We start from the raw sequence: 19,237 nt of genomic DNA, 5'->3' as shown, positions 1-19,237 counted from the left end.
TGTTCTTCATTGTTTCGTAATTTTTTGTCGCAGCCCACTTCGCTAACTCATCTGCTCTTCCATTCATTGCTCTGGGTATCTGCTGTAGCGACCAAGATCGCCCATTGGTGAAGAAGAAGGCTTTGGCTTGCTTGGCGTACTTCTTTAATGTGGTTTCTTTTACTTCAAAGCTCCCCGATACCTGGTTCACAACCAGTTGTGAGTCGCTGTATATCTGAGCTTCTGATATGTTGAGTTCTTCACATAATTGTAGTCCTGCTAATAGTGCCTCATATTCTGCTACGTTGGTGGAGACTGGAAATTCAAGCCTAGCCGAGTATTCCATTTGGACCCTCCCCGTCCCTTTGAGTATGACGCCAATTCCTGCTCCTTTTCCGCAGACCGCCTCGTTGACGTGTATCTCCCAGTGGTTCGTCTTGTCTTCTACTGGTTCCGCGAATGTTAGTTCTGCAAAGAAATTGGCTAACCCCTGAGCCTTTAAGGCTTTCTGGGCTTTGTAAGTAACGCCCAAGCTCCATATATTGACAACCCATTTTGCTATTCGCTCGCTTGTTTATTCCTTTTGAAGGATCTTTCCTAGTGGTTGGTCAGTCCGGACAATGACTTGGTGCCCCTCAAAATAATGCCGGAGCTTGATTGTGGCGGTGTATACACATAATGCCAATTTCTCCAACTTCGGGTATCTCAGTTCTGCATCCCTGAGCACTTTGCTAATGTAATAGATCGGGAACTGTTCCCCCTCTTTCTCAGACACTAGTACTCCTGCTATTGTTTCGTCGGAACATGAGATGTATCAAGATAGCACATCGCCCGTCTCAGGTCTTGCCAGGAGTGGAGGTGACAAGAGGAAATTTTTCAATTCATCAAATGTTGTCTGACATTCTGCTGTCCATATGAAGTTCTTGATCTGCTTCAATTTTTTGAAGAAAGGTAGGCATCGCTTCGCCGAGCAGGACATGAATCGTCCTAGAGCAGTGATCCGTCCATTGAGTTTCTGGACTTCGTGTATGCTTCTGGGTGGTGTCATTTTCAAAACTGCTTCGATTTTTTCCGGGTTGGCTTCAATTCCTCGTTGAGAAACCATGTATCCCAGAAACTTGCCTGCTGGTACCCCGAATACACATTTCTCTGGATTTAGCTTTAATTGGTACTTCTTTAGTGTTTCTAGACCTCCATGTGCTTTCCCATCTGATCTCTGAATATGGAGTTCACTAGTCTTTGATATGTGGCACCTGCGTTTTTTAAGCAAAAGGGCATCATCTTGTAACAAAATAGCCCTTGGTCCGTTACAAAGGCCGTGTTCTCCTGATCTTCTGATGCCATGGGTATTTGATGGTATCCCGCTTTTGCGTCTAAGAAGGCATATAGGGCATGGCCCGCTGTGGAATCCACTAGCTGATCGATGCTAGGCAGTGGGAAGCTATCTTTGGGACATGCTTTGTTTAGGTCTGTGAAGTCTACACACATTCGGTAAGTGTCGTTGGATTTTTTCACCATTACTACGTTAGCCACCCATCGGGGGTAATGTGCGTCTTTGATCACATTTGCTTCTTTTAGCTTAGTGATTTCTTCTGCAATAGCTAGCTATTTTTCTGGCGAGTGTCTTCTTTTCTTTTGTACCACGGGTTTTGAGTTCGGGGCGATGTTCAGCTGATGACATATGACTTCCGGGTTTACTCCTACCAGCTCCTCTGTGGTCCAGGCGAACGAGTCTTTGAGAGGTCTGAGATTTTTTTCCAGGGATTCTCTGACTTCTGCGGCTAACTCGTCTCCTACCACTATTTCTTTGCCTGTGAACAGCTCTATCTTTGATATTCGTCCATTGTGCTCGGCTCTTTTTGTTTTTTCCGGGAGCTCCATTGTCAATATCGGTAGTGTTACATGAGCTTTTTTGAGGGCCGCGAAGTATGCTTCCCTTGCCGATTTTTGACATCCTCTTACTTCCGCTTCGCCTTCTTTTGTTGGGATCTCCATTAGTAGATATCTCATGCATATGGATGCACATGTATCATGTAGGTGTGTTCTTCCCAGGATCGCGTTATATGCGAACTCCATCTTGACTACCATGAACTCCGTTCGGATTTCTTCATAGATATCGCCATCCCCCAGTTGGACATCTATTTCCAGCGATCCTTCCACATATACAGATTTGCCCCCAAGCCCTTCTAATGGAGTGGATACTCGTGTCAGATTTTTCTTTTTAGCCCTACTCTGTTAAACACTTCCATCGTGAGCATGTTCACCGAGCTTCCCGTATCTACCAGCATCCTGGATACTTCGAAGTTACGGAGTCGCCCTTTTACCACCAGAGCGTCTTCGTGGGGTAACGACAAGCCGTGACCGTCGACCTCTGAGAAAGATATACTTCTGAACCTCCTTACGTCCGGTGCACCCGGACTTACTGAATAAACCGTTCTAGCTGCCTTCTTCCTGGTTGTATTACTGTTTCCTCCTGTTGGTCCACCCATTATCACATTTACTATGCCTGCTGGCTTCGGTCTGGGTCTTCGGGAAGCCTCTTCCCTGCGCTCCCTCTTTCGGTCTACTATCGCTTCTTTGGCTTCAGTGTCTCTTTTTATAAACTGGGCGAGGGACCCTCTTTCTATCAACTTTTCAATCTCCTCCTTTAGGTGCCAGCATTCGTCTGTGGTGCGGCCGTTATCTCTGTGGAACTCGCAATATTTGATGTTGTCTCTTTTTTTTTTGCTGATGCAACGTTCATTTTCTTCGGCCATCTGACTTTTTCTCAATTGTCTTTCACCCAGAATAAAACGTTGGTTCTAGTAGTGTTCAGGGGGTTATATCGCCTATCTTCGTCCGTTTTTCACTTTCCTCTAAAACAGTCGTTTCCTTTATCTCCAAACCTTCTTCCATTAGGCGATCGCTCAGTAGCCCTATCCCCATTCCTTCTTTCTGAGAATGATCCTTCCTCTGTTCTTCCTCCGTGTCGATTTGCTATCTCTCTCTGGATGTCATCCACCCTAATTTGTGTGTAGGCGATGGTCATCAGCATAGTGAATGATCTTAGCGATTTGGACAACAGTTCCTTCCATAGATCAAAATTGGTGGTTCCATTGAGCAGCGCTGTATAGGCGATCTCCTGAGATCTTCTATCTGCATTGCTTCCTTATTGAACCTCTCCACATATTTTCTAAGCGTCTCCCCGTCTCTCTGCATGATAGCCAATAGGTTTGTTGACAACTTTTTCTGAGGAATGCAGGCCACGAACCTGGCCTGAAATAGTCCCGAGAACTGTTTGAATGTTATCACCGATCCTGGTTTCAAACTCTGATACCATTCTTGCGCCAGGCCTTTTAGAGTAGTGGGAAAAAGTTTGCACAATACATGATCCAGGTTTGTCTGAACGTTGATGACTGCTTGGAATTTATGAACATGGCTCTTGGGGAAGCCGGTTCCGTCATAGGACTCCAGATTCGGAGGGTACTTAAATTTCGCGGGAAATTCATGAGAGATGATGAAATCCACAAGGGGTGAGTCACTTCGGAGAGAAATGTCCACGTCTTCACATTTTATTCCGAGCCTGCTCATAACTTGGCGGACTTTTTCTTCTAGATGTTCTTCTCTATCCTTGGTGGCGTGTTGTTCGCCCATCCAGTGTTCATCATCCGGGATTGGTATGGGGGTGCTCTGTTTCTTTGTGGAGTTTTCTGGCACTTCTTCTTGCCGTATTGGTTCCTTCCCCTTGTCTACGGTCGACGTCGACTTCTGTGCTGACAATTTCCCCGGCTCTGGCCCTTGTGATTGCTGTAATATTGTCTGCTTGATATCCTTGAGTAGGCTGGGGAAAGCTCTGAACATTGCCTGATTGTTGACCGGTTTTTCATTAGGTGTTCCCATTGGCACCTCGGCTGGAGGATTCGTCTGTCTTACCGCCTGTGGGTCACTTGTTTCTCCTTCTTCGCTGCTAGGAGGGAACAGGTTCAGCCCGGGCAGCACATTCTCTATGTCCCCTCTGTTGGTGACCGGCAGTGCATCATCTCTCGGTGGATCCATTCTTGAAATGCAAACTGTGAAAAAATATAAAAAAGGAACGACGAAACTTAGTAAGTTCCACGCTCACCGCACTAAATGATACAGGCCAAACTTCAAAGATCGCCTGTGCTTTTTTCCTGCACAAGTAGCAAATGTAAGCTCAAAGTACCTCAAGCTGGTTTTGCCTGAAAGCCACTCCGATGCTTAAGTCAGTGGGGTTTTTTGGTAGGTAAATGAGTGTACAAGTATTTGTGTCTGATTTGTGCGTACCTCCTCAAGCATTTCGGGGGCTTCTATTTATAATGAATTCATGGCAGTTGTATTATAGCCAATCGTGGGTTTATCCCACGATTTCTGATAGTGCTCAGGGCACGTTCCCCGATTATTTCGGGTAGTAGGATGTGGAGAGAACGAAGATGGAGAAGTTAACTTATAGACGGATGGGAGAAGTCTGTTCGAGACAAGATAGGCGAGCATAGTATTATCTAGGCGATGCTTGGAGTTCGGTTATTCGCAGGTCCGTATCACCTCTTATAGTTATCAATCTTCTCCATCCATTATAAATCATAAACTTCTATCACATATCCCTTAGGCGCACACACCGATTCTTAATAACAATCTTTCTTCAATATCACTTGCCACTCTTCTCCGTAACAAAAACGTCATATTAGGAATTATGTTTCACATCATCCATACTATATGCGTTTTTTCTTTTATATACGATTCTAATTATTTATGTGTAGGTTCTTCCTTACTTAGTGATGGATCCGGATTTCAGATGTCAGTCTAAGAGTCGGGACGTTGAGTATCGCATCTTGTATTTGTTATGTGGTGATAGGTTTGATGTGCGGTCCTTTGGAAGGTGGAGTCGTGGCCCTTTTAAGTGTTTGCAGCGCGTCTTGTTTCCCTTTCTTTTCTTGGTCGATGTGGGATTTGTGGTTTTATTCCTTTTACCTTAGTTTATTTACTCATTCCATCACTTAGCATATGTTCTCTATACTCATGACTTATCGATATGCTATTCTATATAAGCATGCCTTATTATAACTATGCAACAACATAAAAAGACATAAACATATAAATCATATAAACAATATCATACTTGGGGATACCTGACGTGGCATACTGGGCTCTCAGATCTCTAAGCCCGACCTACGTCCGCTACCTCGTATCGTGCTACTGTTACCCCTAGCTACAGATCTAGGGTTAAACTACCTACTAGGGGCACCACTCCTAAGCATAGGGGATGATGATTTCTCGCGTCGAAGGTAGAAAGGTCGAATGGGGTTACCGTCCCACTCATGGTCACTAGCTATCTGACGAGCTCTACTAGATACAGACCTAGAATGTTCAACTGTGCCGTGAAACAACTCAATGAAGTCAGGTCCTAAACCTCTTGTGTACCTGACCTCTTTATTGTCTCTGTTAAGCTTAGGAACCTCCTCTATCATACACAGAAACGCAATCACATATGCTCCAACGAGAATATACCACTAGAAAAGGAACCTAGGTTCTCTCTGATGCTATTCAGGCTAGCCTCTGCTTGACTCTCTCAGAGTAACATCCACACTCAGACTACGATACCTCTGTTCCTCAGCCCAAAAACTGATCATCTCTAAATACCTCGATGTCTGAATCCTTTGAAGGATTTTCTGAAGCCTTTCTCTCTCTCTCTCTCTCTCTCTCTCTCTCTCTCTCTCTCTCTCTCTCTCTCTCTCTCTCTCTCTCTCTCTCTCTCTCTCTCTCTCTCTCTCTCTCTCTCTCTCTTCATTGTACTCTACCTCAGGTGTCACAGACCTATCCCGAGCCTCAAAAGTACTCTCACTGTCACTCATGAACCCATTCTGATGGATCTCAGATGATCCGTCATTATCTATATGAAATTCATTCTGATAAATAGGAGGCACTTCCTCCTTGTCAGAATTGGCATGATTCTGAGCTCAACTCGGCCTAGAAAGGTCGAAACCAAACAACGTAAGCGTGAGATATTATCTAAACCCATTTCACACTATGAACGGTCAATATTTCTATATTATACACTAAATCAACTTAATACTCATCTCAAACCAATGCATACCCAAACTCAATCAAACATATAAACATGTTTCAAAACATAAACGTCCCATAAAGACAACATGTTACTCACAAAGTCAAACAAATACAGGTCAAGACAGGACTTGAATCCTACGTTCTGCAATAGTTCCTACGTACTCAATCATAGACTAGCAGTGGTATCCTAGACCAACTATACTCAAATCACATACTAATAGTGATATCCTGGACCAACTGCTCTGACAAAACTTTGTCACGACTCGGCTTTCGAATCGCAACCAACGCTCGGGAATGAGAGTGGTTGCTCTGAAACCAGTAGCAAGCTTAAAACGATAAAACTTTTTCTTATAAAACAGACATACTAAGAACAACAAAACAAAATAGAAGCATATATAAAACATACGTATACACGTACAAGTTATTGAGCCTATCGATATTGTACTGGTGAGCCTCTAACTTCCGTGTCTACATACGTACTAGCTCCACCATGATAACATATAAAACCTGGTGTAACATAGCCAGACAAATGTTAGAGAATTTTCACTCACTAACTTGTAGTACTCGACAAGCCGAGGTCGAACCCACAAGGACAAGGGGTTTAAAATGAACGAACACGGATCTTGAATTCCAATTCGGAAAGCAACAAACAATTGATTTGGATTAATAACTACAGACTAATAATAAGGTAAACAATAATTAATCTATCAATAACAACCAAACAATCAACTATTTAACTTAAAGATTGAAATAATAATAAAGGTAAGTTCAAGGGTTGCTAGCTTAAATTGATAGTATCTTAGAGTCGGGATTGTAGGATGGCGCCGGTTTTGGGTCAAGCTATTCGAAAGCCCTAAGTTCCGCTCTCTCGAGTCTAAAACTAGGAAAATTGCAATGAACTAATCAACCGATAACTAAATTGCCCTAGCATAATTAGTTATCGACTAAACTAGCAAATTACAATTGATCAAGCAAACTTAAAAGACCACCTAATCCCTAAACCGCCCTCGCGTGATTAGGTCCTAGGTTCATGACTAATCAATTCCGTCTAATTAATTGACCCTCGCCTAATTAATTAGACCAAAATCCTAGGTTAATAGATCACACTAACCTAGGCATTAATAACACATAGCCATAACAAACACAAGCCAATCACAAACCCAATCCCAATCAACTAACAACCTAAATTAACAACCCCCAAACAAAGAGTTTAGCCAACCATATTTAATCTAACATTAATCACAAGGTAATAACTAATAAGCATAATGGAAATAGGATAGATTACCTTGATTAGAAAGTAGAACACCAACATAAACAAGATAATGAAGATTGAATCATAAAAGCTTGCATTAAAGTGGGTATAAATCCCAAAATCTGGAAATGTATCAAGAACACTAAAACTAGAAATATTCTTTAGAGCAAAAGGAAATTCTCTCCACTTTTTAGTTGATTCTTACAATAATGAGGCCATGACCTAAAAATAGAGATAAAAGGGTTTATATAGTACTCCCAAAAAAGGAAATAAAAGACATCCTATTACATGGGTGTTTGGCCAAATAAGGAAATGGGCCTAAGTCTTGATTCTTCAAAATTCGAAATCTGAGCCCATCAATTAACCCTTGTCTCGATCGAGACACTCATTAAAAGAGTGTGTCTCGATCGAGACACTAGTAGCTCAGAAGCTACTGCCTAAAATCTTAGCCTTGTCTCGATTGAGACACTTCCTTTTGTGCCTGTCTCGATCGAGACAAGTTTCTGGCTTCTCGAAGGTTTTGTTTCTTTGCTTTCTTGACGATTCTTTCGCTTCCTTTAGCCAAAACCGCTCTAAAACACTCAAATGCCCTAAAAAGGTTAAGCACGTAATAAGGTACTCAATTCATCTTAAAACACTATGAAAGTAGCATAAAAGTGCTTTAGAACACCCTAATAGATAGGAGTATTTTACTCCTATCAAACCTCCTCACACTAAACCTTGCTTGTCCTCAAGCAAGAAATGCATCAAACCACAACTCACTCTTAGCAACTTGGCAATAATGAACAAGCATCAACAATCAAACTCCACATCAAGAATGCACAAATGCAAATGTCTAACATCAACAACTAGAGACAATGCAAACAAATGAGCAATTCAATTGTCATGACATATTCCGAAGACAAAGAGAATACAATCACATTAGTCTATGGTCAATCTCGAATAGTCAAGTTATCACCATCATCTACGGGACATGCGAATATTTGGTCAACAAAATATTGGGCAAGCTATGGCAAATCAAACATAAGCATTGATCAAAGGCAATAAAATCCTCACAAGGTGTCACTCTATCACACAAGTGTATAAAGGAAAAATTGAAGCACACAACACACGAAATTCCCATAGGTTTGCTCGTAGTCCTAAACTCCACTATTTAGCTCGGTGATTGACAATTATCATGTGGACTTTGCACAGGTTGTAACGTGGCCAAGGGTCGGGGTAGGTCAAAGTTGATAATTTAGGCTAAAACTTGACCTGAAACTAGTTATTATATTAACATCGAGTTTTTAGGCTAGCTTGGAATTTTAGCGTAATTGAACTTCTCTTTTCATTCTAACGCCTTTATTTCTTTTCGTGCTTTCTATTTTTGTATTTTTCTTTTCTTTTCTCACTTTTTTTTTTGTTTTTTTGTTTTTTTCTTCTTCCTTCTTTTTCTTCCTTAGGCGTAGATTAGAATTTTTTTCTTCTTTGGAGCTCAAGTTCACACTTCTTCATTTTCATCAAGCTAAAACCCTCTCCTCCTCACAATAATTCTCAAGTCAAGTTCGGGTGATTAAAAGTGGAAATTGAAAAACGGATTATGATGTGAATGTGGAAATATCAACAAAGGTCTATGCCCAAATTTGGCTATCTAGAGGTAAAAGGTAAGCTTTAAAGTGGTCTCTAGAATTGGTTACACCTAATACCACATTCATCTAATTATCAATCACTCAACCATGCAATCTCGAATGGACACCGAGCAAATTCTTGGAATTTCGGACAAACGACACTCACAATAATCAAATAGGCCCAAAAATGCCCAATCATAAATGTGGTGTTATGCCTTATGCTCAATTCCTATGTTCTCATGCCAAATTATGCCCAAAATTAAGATAACACGAATTTTTCAAAATTACGCAAATCATGCATCCGTATTAAGCTAAACTATCATTTTCAAGAATCAACAACTAAAGGTCAATTTTGCCCCTATCTCTTCGCAACATGTCATGCCCATCACATTTCATTAAGCAAGCATTAAGAATAGTTGTTTAGGCTAGACAAATGCATTATGACATTTAAGTACAAGAGATAGTAAAAGTTGATGCTACTCAAGATATTGCCAAATTCACTAATCTTCACTAATCAACATTTCAAGCTTGGTACAACAGTTTAGTGGAGGCAACTCAAACATCCTACGACAACTAGACTCAAAACGACACAAACATAAAGAAAACACACAAACATAAAGCAATAAAGATAAAGCGAGATACAATTTCACAACCCTCCTCACACTATTTCTAGCTTAGTCCCTAAAGCATAGAAATAAAAAATAAAGCAAGAAATTGTAATGAGAGAGTTAGAAAAAGCAAATCTCGCTAGTCGAAGTCCGGGGTGGCGGGAGATTGAGGTTGAGTGTCAATCCAAACGATTCCCGAGCCATTCACATAGTTGCGGAAATTTTCATCTTGGCGGTCCATCTTCGCTCTCAAGCGCTCTTGCTTGTATTCGAGTCTCGCCATTCCACGCCTTTGCGCCGCTTCCATGCGTTCTAACATCAATCTTTGCTCCTCCCAAGCCCGGCGATTCTCCTCCGCCAATTCCTTGAAACGATAATCAAAAGTCGACCATTGAGCCCCCCCTTGTTCGGGTTCGGCCCCTTCGGTGGCTCGCTCGGGTTGAGACATTTCTCCCACTTTTTCTTTTCCCTTTCTCCTCACACGCTCCTTAACCGGCCGAGCAATCGGTTGATCCCCTTCTTGTCCCGCATTGGGAAATTCCGCTCTAAACGCCGCATCGGGTCCATGTCTATTGATCCAACTAGCACGCTTGTAAAAGGGAACCACTTCCCCCTCGTGAACATAAGACGCCGCTTTCAAATGATCGATCCCAAGCCGCCTTGGAGCATGAACAACCCATGGTGCCAAATCCTCATTTGTAATGCCCCGCTCCCAAGTCCGTAGAAGTGTTAGAATCATCCATCCAAACCCCACTTTCTTGTTTTTGTTGCCCGGAACTTCCAATAGCATTTGCCTCAAACGGAATTGCAAGGTTTAGCCGAATAGCTTCATCTTCGGGATGCAAAATGGAGTTCAAAGCAAGCAAGTCCTCCTTTGCAACCTTAGAGTATTCATTCCGCCCCATGAACGAATGTCCATACCATTTTAGGACCACCACAATGGCGGTGTCCTTAACCTCATTCACCTTCGATGTGTGAGGATCATAGAAGTCCTCATCCGATAATTCCTTCCAAACAACATCCGCATCAAATTCTTCCGGCATAGTAGTCAACCCTTCTTCCCGCATTTCCAAATTCGCACTCAAGTTATGAGCATTACTAACACACTCATTTCCCCTAAGTCGGAAAATGATATTGCCATCCTCCTTTCCGGCCTTGATGGTCGAGAAAAATTCGTAAGTCAATTCCTCCACATAATCGTGCGGAAGTTCCGCCAAGTAACGCAAACCCAACACATCCAAGTGTCTTTTCACATCTCCTTCAATCCCCAAATCCCTCATAGCTTTCCAATCAATCTTGAATGGCTTGGCAATACCCCTAGCACGGAGTTTTTCGTATGTCTCCCCCTCTTGTACCGAATGACATTGGAATGGAGTTTCAAAATGCCTTGTTAGGGCCTCGGGGGTGTTCGGTCCGAATTTCCTTGCACCGGAGGCGGATTGCTTGCGAGTAGCTCTCTTGGGTTGTGGTTGTTCTTGAGTGGGAGGAATTGAGCTTGTGGCGGCATTGATGGTGGCGGTGGAAGCTTCCTTAACGGTCTTAGCGGTTCGAACCATAGTGAGAAGGGCGAAAAGGGTATCCGAAAACGTATTTTGTTTGAAGTTTGGTGGTGGTTTGGTGGTGGCAATAGGGTGGCCGAATTTTCTTGGAGGAGAGATGAAGAAGCTTTGATTTTGCTAAAAATGGCTAAGATAGATGGAGAAGATGAAGTGGTGGGTGAGCTTTTATGGTAAAATTCTAATTTCAAAATGGAAGCCCAAGATGTTGCCACTTCATCCATCCATGTCTTTTGTGTTTCTTAAGAATGGCTAGGATCGTGCCACCTCATCAATCCATGTGCTTGTGTTTGAACCAAATTTGAATCCCCCTCTTTAAGTATTGTCTCGATCGAGACACCTGGGAAAGTGTGTGTCTCGATCGAGACGCTTGTAGCTCAAAAGCTACTGCCTCAATTTCTCCTCTTGTCTCGGTTGAGACAGCTCTTTTAATGACTGTCTCGATCGAGACACCCATATATGAGCGGAATTCAATTTTCTTTCTTACTTGTCCTACACAACACAAACAACACACCCGACATAAGATCAAATAACAAAAATTCAAAATAACAACTAAAATACTAAAATTAAATAACTAAGAAAATAAAAAGACAAGGGTTAAAAATCGAACCTCTCGGGATTGCTTCCCGAGTGCGCTTGTTTTAAGTCGAAAGCTCGACCGTTCCATCACATGAGACTTACGAAGGAGGAGCAAGATAGACTTGTTCACCTATTTGATCCGTCAAAGGTCCCAAGTAGGGCTTGCAATGGTGTCCGTTGACCTTAAACGTTTCTCGCTTTTGATTCTCCAATTCTAAAGCTCCATGGTCAGCTACATGCCGGATCTTGAAAGGTCCACTCCACCGAGATTTCAATTTTCCCGGGAACAATCTTAATCTTGAATTGTAGAGCAACACAAAGGCTCCTACCTCAAAAGTCTTGGGTGAGATGTGAGCATCATGCCACCTTTTTGTCTTCTCCTTATAGAGCTTAGTATTCTCATAAGCATTGAATCGGATTTCATCCAACTCATTGAGTTGTAACATGCGTTTCTCACCCGCCGCCTTGAAATCATAATTCAACTTTTTGATGGCCCAATAAGCTTTGTGCTCTAATTCCACCGGTAAATGGCACGCCTTTTCATAGACAATGCGAAAAGGAGACATACCAAGCGGTGTTTTGAAAGCCGTCCGGTATGCCCACAAGGCATCGTCTAACTTTAAGGACCAATCCTTTCGAGACCCATTCACCGTCTTTTCCAATATTCTTTTCAACTCTCGGTTGGACACCTCGACTTGCCCGCTAGTTTGGGGATGATACGGGGTTGCAACTCGATGATGTACATTGTACTTCTTCATTAATGCTTCAAATTGTCGGTTGCAAAAATGGGACCCCCCATCACTTATGATGACTCTTGATGTGCCAAAACGATTCACAAGATGTTTGAGAAAACTTAGGACAACCTTGGCATCGTTTGTAGGCAAAGCCTCCGCTTCTACCCATTTGGACACGTAATCCACACATACCAAGATGAAAAGCTTCCCGTGAGACATTGGAAATGGCCCCATGAAGTCTATCCCCCAAACATCAAATATCTCCACTTCTTGAATGGAGGTCAATGGCATCTCATCTCGTTTTGAAATATTGCCAACCCTTTGGCAACGGTCACAATGCCCCACAAAGTCCTTGGCATCACGAAATAGGGTCGGCCAAAAGAACCCACTCTCAAGAACCCTCGCGGCGGTTCTAGATGACCCATAGTGCCCGGCATAATCCGCTTCATGACAATGGCTCAAAATTGGCATCATTTCCTTCAATGGCACGCATCTCTGAATCATCCCATCCCCACATATCTTGAATAGGTAGGGTTCATCCCACAAAAATCGTTTCACATCGCTCAAAAATTTCTTCCTTTGATGATGGGATAAATCCGGAGGCATGATATTTGAAGATAGGTAATTTGCAATATCCGCATACCAAGGTGTATCAACTTCCGAGATCACCATTAGCATTTCATCCGGGGATCTCTCATTAATCTCTACCCTAATTGGGATTGCTTCCGGGTTCTCAAGCCTTGATAGATGGTCCGCAACCACATTTTCCGTTCCCTTTTTATCCCGGATTTCAATATCAAATTCTTGCATCAATAGGATCCACCGGATTAGGCGAGGCTTTGCATCTTGCTTGGCAAAGAGATGCCTCAATGCCGCGTGGTCGGTAAAAACAATAGTCTTGGCCCCAATTAGATAAGACCGGAATTTATCGAGAGCAAAGACCACGGCGAGCATCTCCTTTTCCGTGGTGGTGTAATTCAATTGAGCCCCCGCCAAAGTTCTACTAGCATAATATATCACATGTACTCGCTTCTCCTTACGTTGCCCCAACACACACCCTAGGGCTTGGTCACTTGCATCGCACATGAGCTCAAACGGCAAGCTCCAATCCGGAGTTGAAATGATCGGGGCGGTCACAAGTGCTTCCTTCAACTTCCCAAATGCCTCATAACTTTGTGAACTCAAATGGGGCGTCCTTTACTAAGAGATTCGTCAACGGCCTTGCAATAGATGAGAAGTCCTTAATGAATCGCCGGTAAAAACCCGCATGGCGCAAGAATGCCCGGACTCCCTTTACCGTGACCGGGGCAACCAACTTCTCGATTACCTCCATCTTAGCTCTATCCACCTCAATACCCTTCTCGGAAATCTTGTGCCCGAGCACAATACCTTCATCAACCATGAAGTGGCATTTCTCCCAATTAAGTACCAAATTTGTTTCTTCACACCGCTTCAACACGCGTTCAAGATTTGCCAAGCACCTATCAAAAGAATCACCAAAAACAGAAAAGTCATCCATAAATACCTCCATTATGTCTTCTATCATATCGTTGAAGATCGAGGTCATGCAACGTTGAAAGGTTGCGGGAGCATTACACAATCCAAATGGCATCCGTCTATAGGCAAAAGTACCGTAGGGGCAAGTAAACGTTGTTTTCTCTTGATCATCCGGAAAGATCAAAATTTGGTTGTAGCCGGAGTATCCATCGAGAAAGCAATAGTACTTGTGACCCGCCACCCTTTCAAGCATTTGATCAATGAATGGTAACGGGTAGTGGTCCTTCCTAGTCTCCGCGTTCAACCTCCGATAGTCGATACAAACTCTCCAACCGGTAACCGTTCTTGTAGAGATTTGTTCCCCTTTCTCGTTTTCTACTACCGCCATTCCTCCCTTCTTAGGTACGCATTGAACCGGACTAACCCAACCACTATCGGAAATCGGATAGATAATACCGGCGTCGAGAAGCTTCACTATTTCCTTGTGCACAACCTCCTTCATGTTGGGGTTCAATCTTCTTTGCCTTTGAGTACACTTCTTGCTTCATCCTCAAGGTGGATCTTGTGCATCACCACTTGAGGACTTATGCCTCGAATGTCGGAGATTTGCCACCCCATGGCTAACACATGCTCTTTCACTACTTGCACAACCCTCCTCTCTTGATCCTTGGAAAGCTTGTTTGAGATGATTATCGGCAAGGTCTCATTCTCCCCAACAAAGGTATACCGGAGGTGAGACGGGAGTGGCTTCATCTCAACCTTTGGTGGCAACTCGGAAGATGGTGGAGTCACACCATTGCTCTTGTTCAAATTCTCCGGCTTAGGTTCATCCGTTTCCTCGGAATACTCATCCTCAAGGTCATCAGAATGGAAGACAACCCTTGAAACTCGAGAAAAATCAGCAATTTCCCCATTAGAGCTTGTCTCTTTCGAGACAGAGGGGTCCAAATCGAGACAAGGATTGATTTTCCCTTGTCTCGATCGAGACACCCCTGTCTCAATCGAGACTAGGCCAAATTTTGGGGCAGTAGCTTTTGTGCTACATGTGTCTCGATTGAGACACTCTTTTGGGTGACTGTCTCGATCGAGACACCCCTTGCAGTGGTCAAAATCTTCCAATTTCCGTAAAATTCCTTGGTTGATGACTTCCATATTCTCTTTCAATTGATCCTCCACAAGATCATCCACCAAATCAACCCTCATGCACTCTTCATCCTCGATGGTGTTCCGCATCACCCTCTTCATATCATACTCCACTTTTTCCTCATCAATTCTCAAGGTAAGCTTTCCAGCATGTACATCAATAAGAGCACGTCCGGTGTTCATGAATGGGCGGCCAATGATCATAGGACACTCTTTATCCACCGCGTAGTCCAAGATCACAAAATCCACCGGAAAGATGAATTTATCCACCTTAACAAGCACATCTTCTACTATCCCATACGGCTTCTTAAGAGAGTGATCGGCTAGTTGTAGCACCATCGAGGTATGCTTCACCGGTTGTTCACCAAATAAGGACCTAAAAAGAAACAAAGGCATCAAATTAATACTTGCACCAAGATCACATAAACAATTTATAGCATTAGTATTTCCAATGGTGCAAGGGATAGTGAAACTCCCTGGATCCTTTAGCTTTGTTGGTAGGTTGCTTTGGATTATAGAACTACAATTCTCCGTGAGGGGTATTGTTCCGCCTTGCTCCCAACTACGCTTATTCATGATGATGTCCTTCAAGAACTTCGCGTATTGGGGCATCTCTCTTAGAGCATCCGCCAAACTAAGGTTAATTTGAAGTTTCTTGAAAACCTCAAGGAACTTATGGAACTTTTGGTTGTCCGGTGCCTTCCTTAGCCGGCTTGGAAATGGTACTTTCGGAACAAAGGGTGGAGGTGGTGGAGGTCTCACATATGCTTCCTCGATGTTAATAGCCACCTCCTCACTAGCATTAGGTAGTTCTTGACTAGAGCTAGCGACATCAATCACCACTTGAGGCTCATCCTCCTCTACAACATGCTTCTTCCCATTGGCTTTCTCAAGATTCCTCCCGCTTCGGAGCTCTACCGCTTTAAGATGCTCTCTTGGATTGTTTTCCGTAGTGGACGGCAATCCCCCTTGAGGTGTACCTTGAAGCGAAATTGCCATTTGAGAAATTTGGGTTTCCAAATGATGAATAGTGGAAGCTTGGTTTGTCACGACCCAAATTTATGAGTCGCGACCGGCGCTAGGGAATGGGAGTGGAAGCTCCGAAACCCGTAGCAAGCCTAAAAACCTGTGTAAATTTTTCGCAAATCAAATCATATTTCACATATCAAAATACCTGTGACCCCATTTTACAAAAATATCAGAGTTAAAACGCGTTATACAAATACATAGACAAAAACATCTAGACTACTGCGGACCGCTAGAATGAAAACCTTCTTTCACTTCTTGTGCAAATGACTTCCGAGAATTAAAACTTCGGAAGCTTGACTCTCCAAATCATATCATACTACCCCTGAAAAATGGGAGGAACAACGGGGTCAGTATAAAACTGAGTGAGTTCACCAAAATTACACGCAATATCACATAAAGGGTTAAAATCCATTGAAAATCCATTCTATATATCAAAAAAAATCTTTTGACATCATATTGCGTATCTTCTTTTCTTTCCTTCATAATTCTTTGTTTATTTCATAAACTTATAGTTTATAAGTATTTGTCGTCCTTGATTTCTTATTATGATATTGATATTTTTCTTTCTCATTTTGTTGCATTAGTTTTCGACCGAATCTTAAATCTAAGTTTATATTATCATGATTCTAAGTCGAACTAAATCATTGGCAAGTCTCTTGTGACTTGATCCTTATGGTTGGGTCCCGAGATAGTTCAACCGAGTTACCCATAACCATATGGTACAGTCCCGAGATAATTCAACCGAGTTACTTGTACCATTTCTCAATCCCAAACGATCGATAAGAGTCCCGAGATAATTCAACCGAGTTACTCCTTAGACACGGGTCCCGAGATAGTTCAACCGAGTTACCTTCGTGTCTGCATTCGGACTCTGCACCCTGCAGGTCTTTTGAACTTAACTGTCGATTCATATAATTCCTATTGACATTTAATAGGAGTGGTTGTTCACATTGTGTCTCGATCTTGTTTCGTATTAATTTTCGATGTATCGCACTTACTTTTATTTCGTATGAGTTCCGAAGACTATCATCGAGAATGGATGAAATACAGGTCCCGGGATAATTCTACCGAGTTCAACCTTGTATCTCAGTTCTTATTATTTTGTGTACCATAGTACAATTCTCATTTTACGTTTTTGTATTTTTCGTTCTGTTGTATTGATCCTTTATGGACCATGGCATGCACATTACAATCTACAAGCATACATCTATAACACACGCACGTATGGGTATTTATTATGTTTGATAGTACATATCGGAATGTACTATATTTCCTTATTCATATTTGATCTGATACTTGTATATTATTCGATATTCGATTTATTAGTACATATAGGAATGTACTGAACTTTTCTTATTTGTATTTGGTTCAATTCACGTTATTTTACTTTGCCCATCCCCGATACCTTAACATTTATGTTATTATCAAATTAACACATTACGATAAAACATCATTTTCAAAACATACATACGTATACAATTTAAAAACAAACTTTTCAAATATATAAATATTCATATAGCCTTTCGTAATAAAATACGCGGCTTTATGAATATTGACGAGTAATTTAAAGTGTACTCACCACTTGCTATCCAAATTCTTCAAATAAGCACAACGATATCTCAATCCGTTCGCCTCGAGCCATATCGATAGTCACTCGTCCGGTCTACGCAAATATAATAATAGCAAGAATTAATAAAATTCAAGCTATATCTATTTTCTAAAAAGTTGGTTTTCTAGCCAACTTTAACTATTAAAAACGCGTACTTAAAATAGTCCGACCCCTAAATAAAATCGAAATTCTTAAAGTTTAGAACGTCGCCTAAAACTTTAGTTTAGGTCTCGGACCATGAAATACACCCGAAGGTGTCGAAAACAAGCTTCGAAGTTAATACTTTGGGTTGTCCAGAAAATGCAGGACAGCTCTGCGCGACGTAATATCCTGCCTTAAACGAGCAGTTTAGAGTCCGATTCAGAAAAATATTAAACTTAGACATTTATAGTTAACATCCTTAAGTTTCCATACCAGCAAACGGAACTTAATTTGGAATCATACAGCCCGAGATATTGCCTTTGCAATATCGCTGTTTGCAAGACATTTTATGCAAAACGTCAATTCAATTCGGAACTTAATACACAACAAGACTAACCTATTGATACCGAATTATAACCTCAACATAATTCAGACACCTTGATCAAGCCATCTCTTAACAAATTATTCAATTCATTTCAAACCATGTTTCTACTTGTCTATGTAAATATACGTATCGGCATAACCATCGTTGTGCATAGTACGGCTGCCTACACCGACTACAGCCAAAGATTTATTCAATTAACCTATCAAATGGCCATATTTTTTCTCTGAAAATTTTATGGCACTTATATAACATATATTTCTAAGTGAATACCAAAAATTAGGCCAAACTAATGTGTTTAAGGTCCTCAAATAATTAACTTACAGCAGCAGCCTTACACAATTTACAAACAGAGCACTAGGTGCTATTTAATTTTTATCTCAATATCCGAATTATGAAAAATTCTGAAATTTTTTATACACCAACTTAACTCATATACTCAGAACATATAAAAATTCCAGCTCAAACAAACATTTCTAAGTATTTAGAAAAATTCTAGTTGTAGACAGCATCAATTCAACACCAAACCAGAAAAATCCAACTTTAAACTTAACCAAAACTCCACTCAATTCAATCAATTCATTACCAAAAGTCTAAAATTATGAATTTATATCTTTGTTTGATGGTATAACCCTTTGGCTGAATAAATTCCTCCATGAACAACCATCAAAATTCCATAATCATAGCTCCTAATCATCATACATAACCAAACAACCATTTTCATCAAACTTTAACAAAAACCGAAATATTAAAACCTGAAACCCTAACTGTAATTTGAGTTTATTACCTCAAATTGAAGCTATAGATCTATAGATAATCATTTTCTCGTTCCGTGGCCGCAAGAATCGCTCAATTCCGACGAGAAATGAAAAAGTTATGGGATTTGAAATTTTCCTTTCATGAAGAAGATGATCATCACGTTTTTGATTGCTGAAAATGAGGGGTTTCTCATCTTAAATCATATGCCTTTGATATTTATATGTTGGCAAAGTATCTCTTTTAGTCCTTTAAGTTGCCACCTCCTTTCGCTTCAATTTCTAACTTTTCTTTCGTCCGAT

General features: G+C 41.5%; 1 long non-coding RNA gene across 1 annotated transcript; it reads right to left on the bottom strand.

Annotated features, from left to right (window-relative positions):
• Nucleotides 1-16,149: 16,149 nt before the first annotated feature.
• LOC126669908 (uncharacterized) lies at nucleotides 16,150-17,814 on the bottom strand. The gene is made up of 2 exons (XR_007638587.2): nucleotides 17,627-17,814; nucleotides 16,150-16,369 (listed from the first exon to the last, which is right to left on the bottom strand). It is a non-coding gene; the product is annotated as an uncharacterized LOC126669908 (long non-coding RNA).
• Nucleotides 17,815-19,237: the final 1,423 nt, after the last annotated feature.

The sequence above is a fragment of the Mercurialis annua genome, linkage group LG2 (assembly GCF_937616625.2).
Source record: "Mercurialis annua linkage group LG2, ddMerAnnu1.2, whole genome shotgun sequence".
NCBI classification, from domain to species: Eukaryota; Viridiplantae; Streptophyta; class Magnoliopsida; order Malpighiales; family Euphorbiaceae; genus Mercurialis; species Mercurialis annua.
The sequence above is the reverse complement of the archived record's forward strand: the minus strand, read 5'-3'. Positions and strand labels throughout refer to the sequence as shown.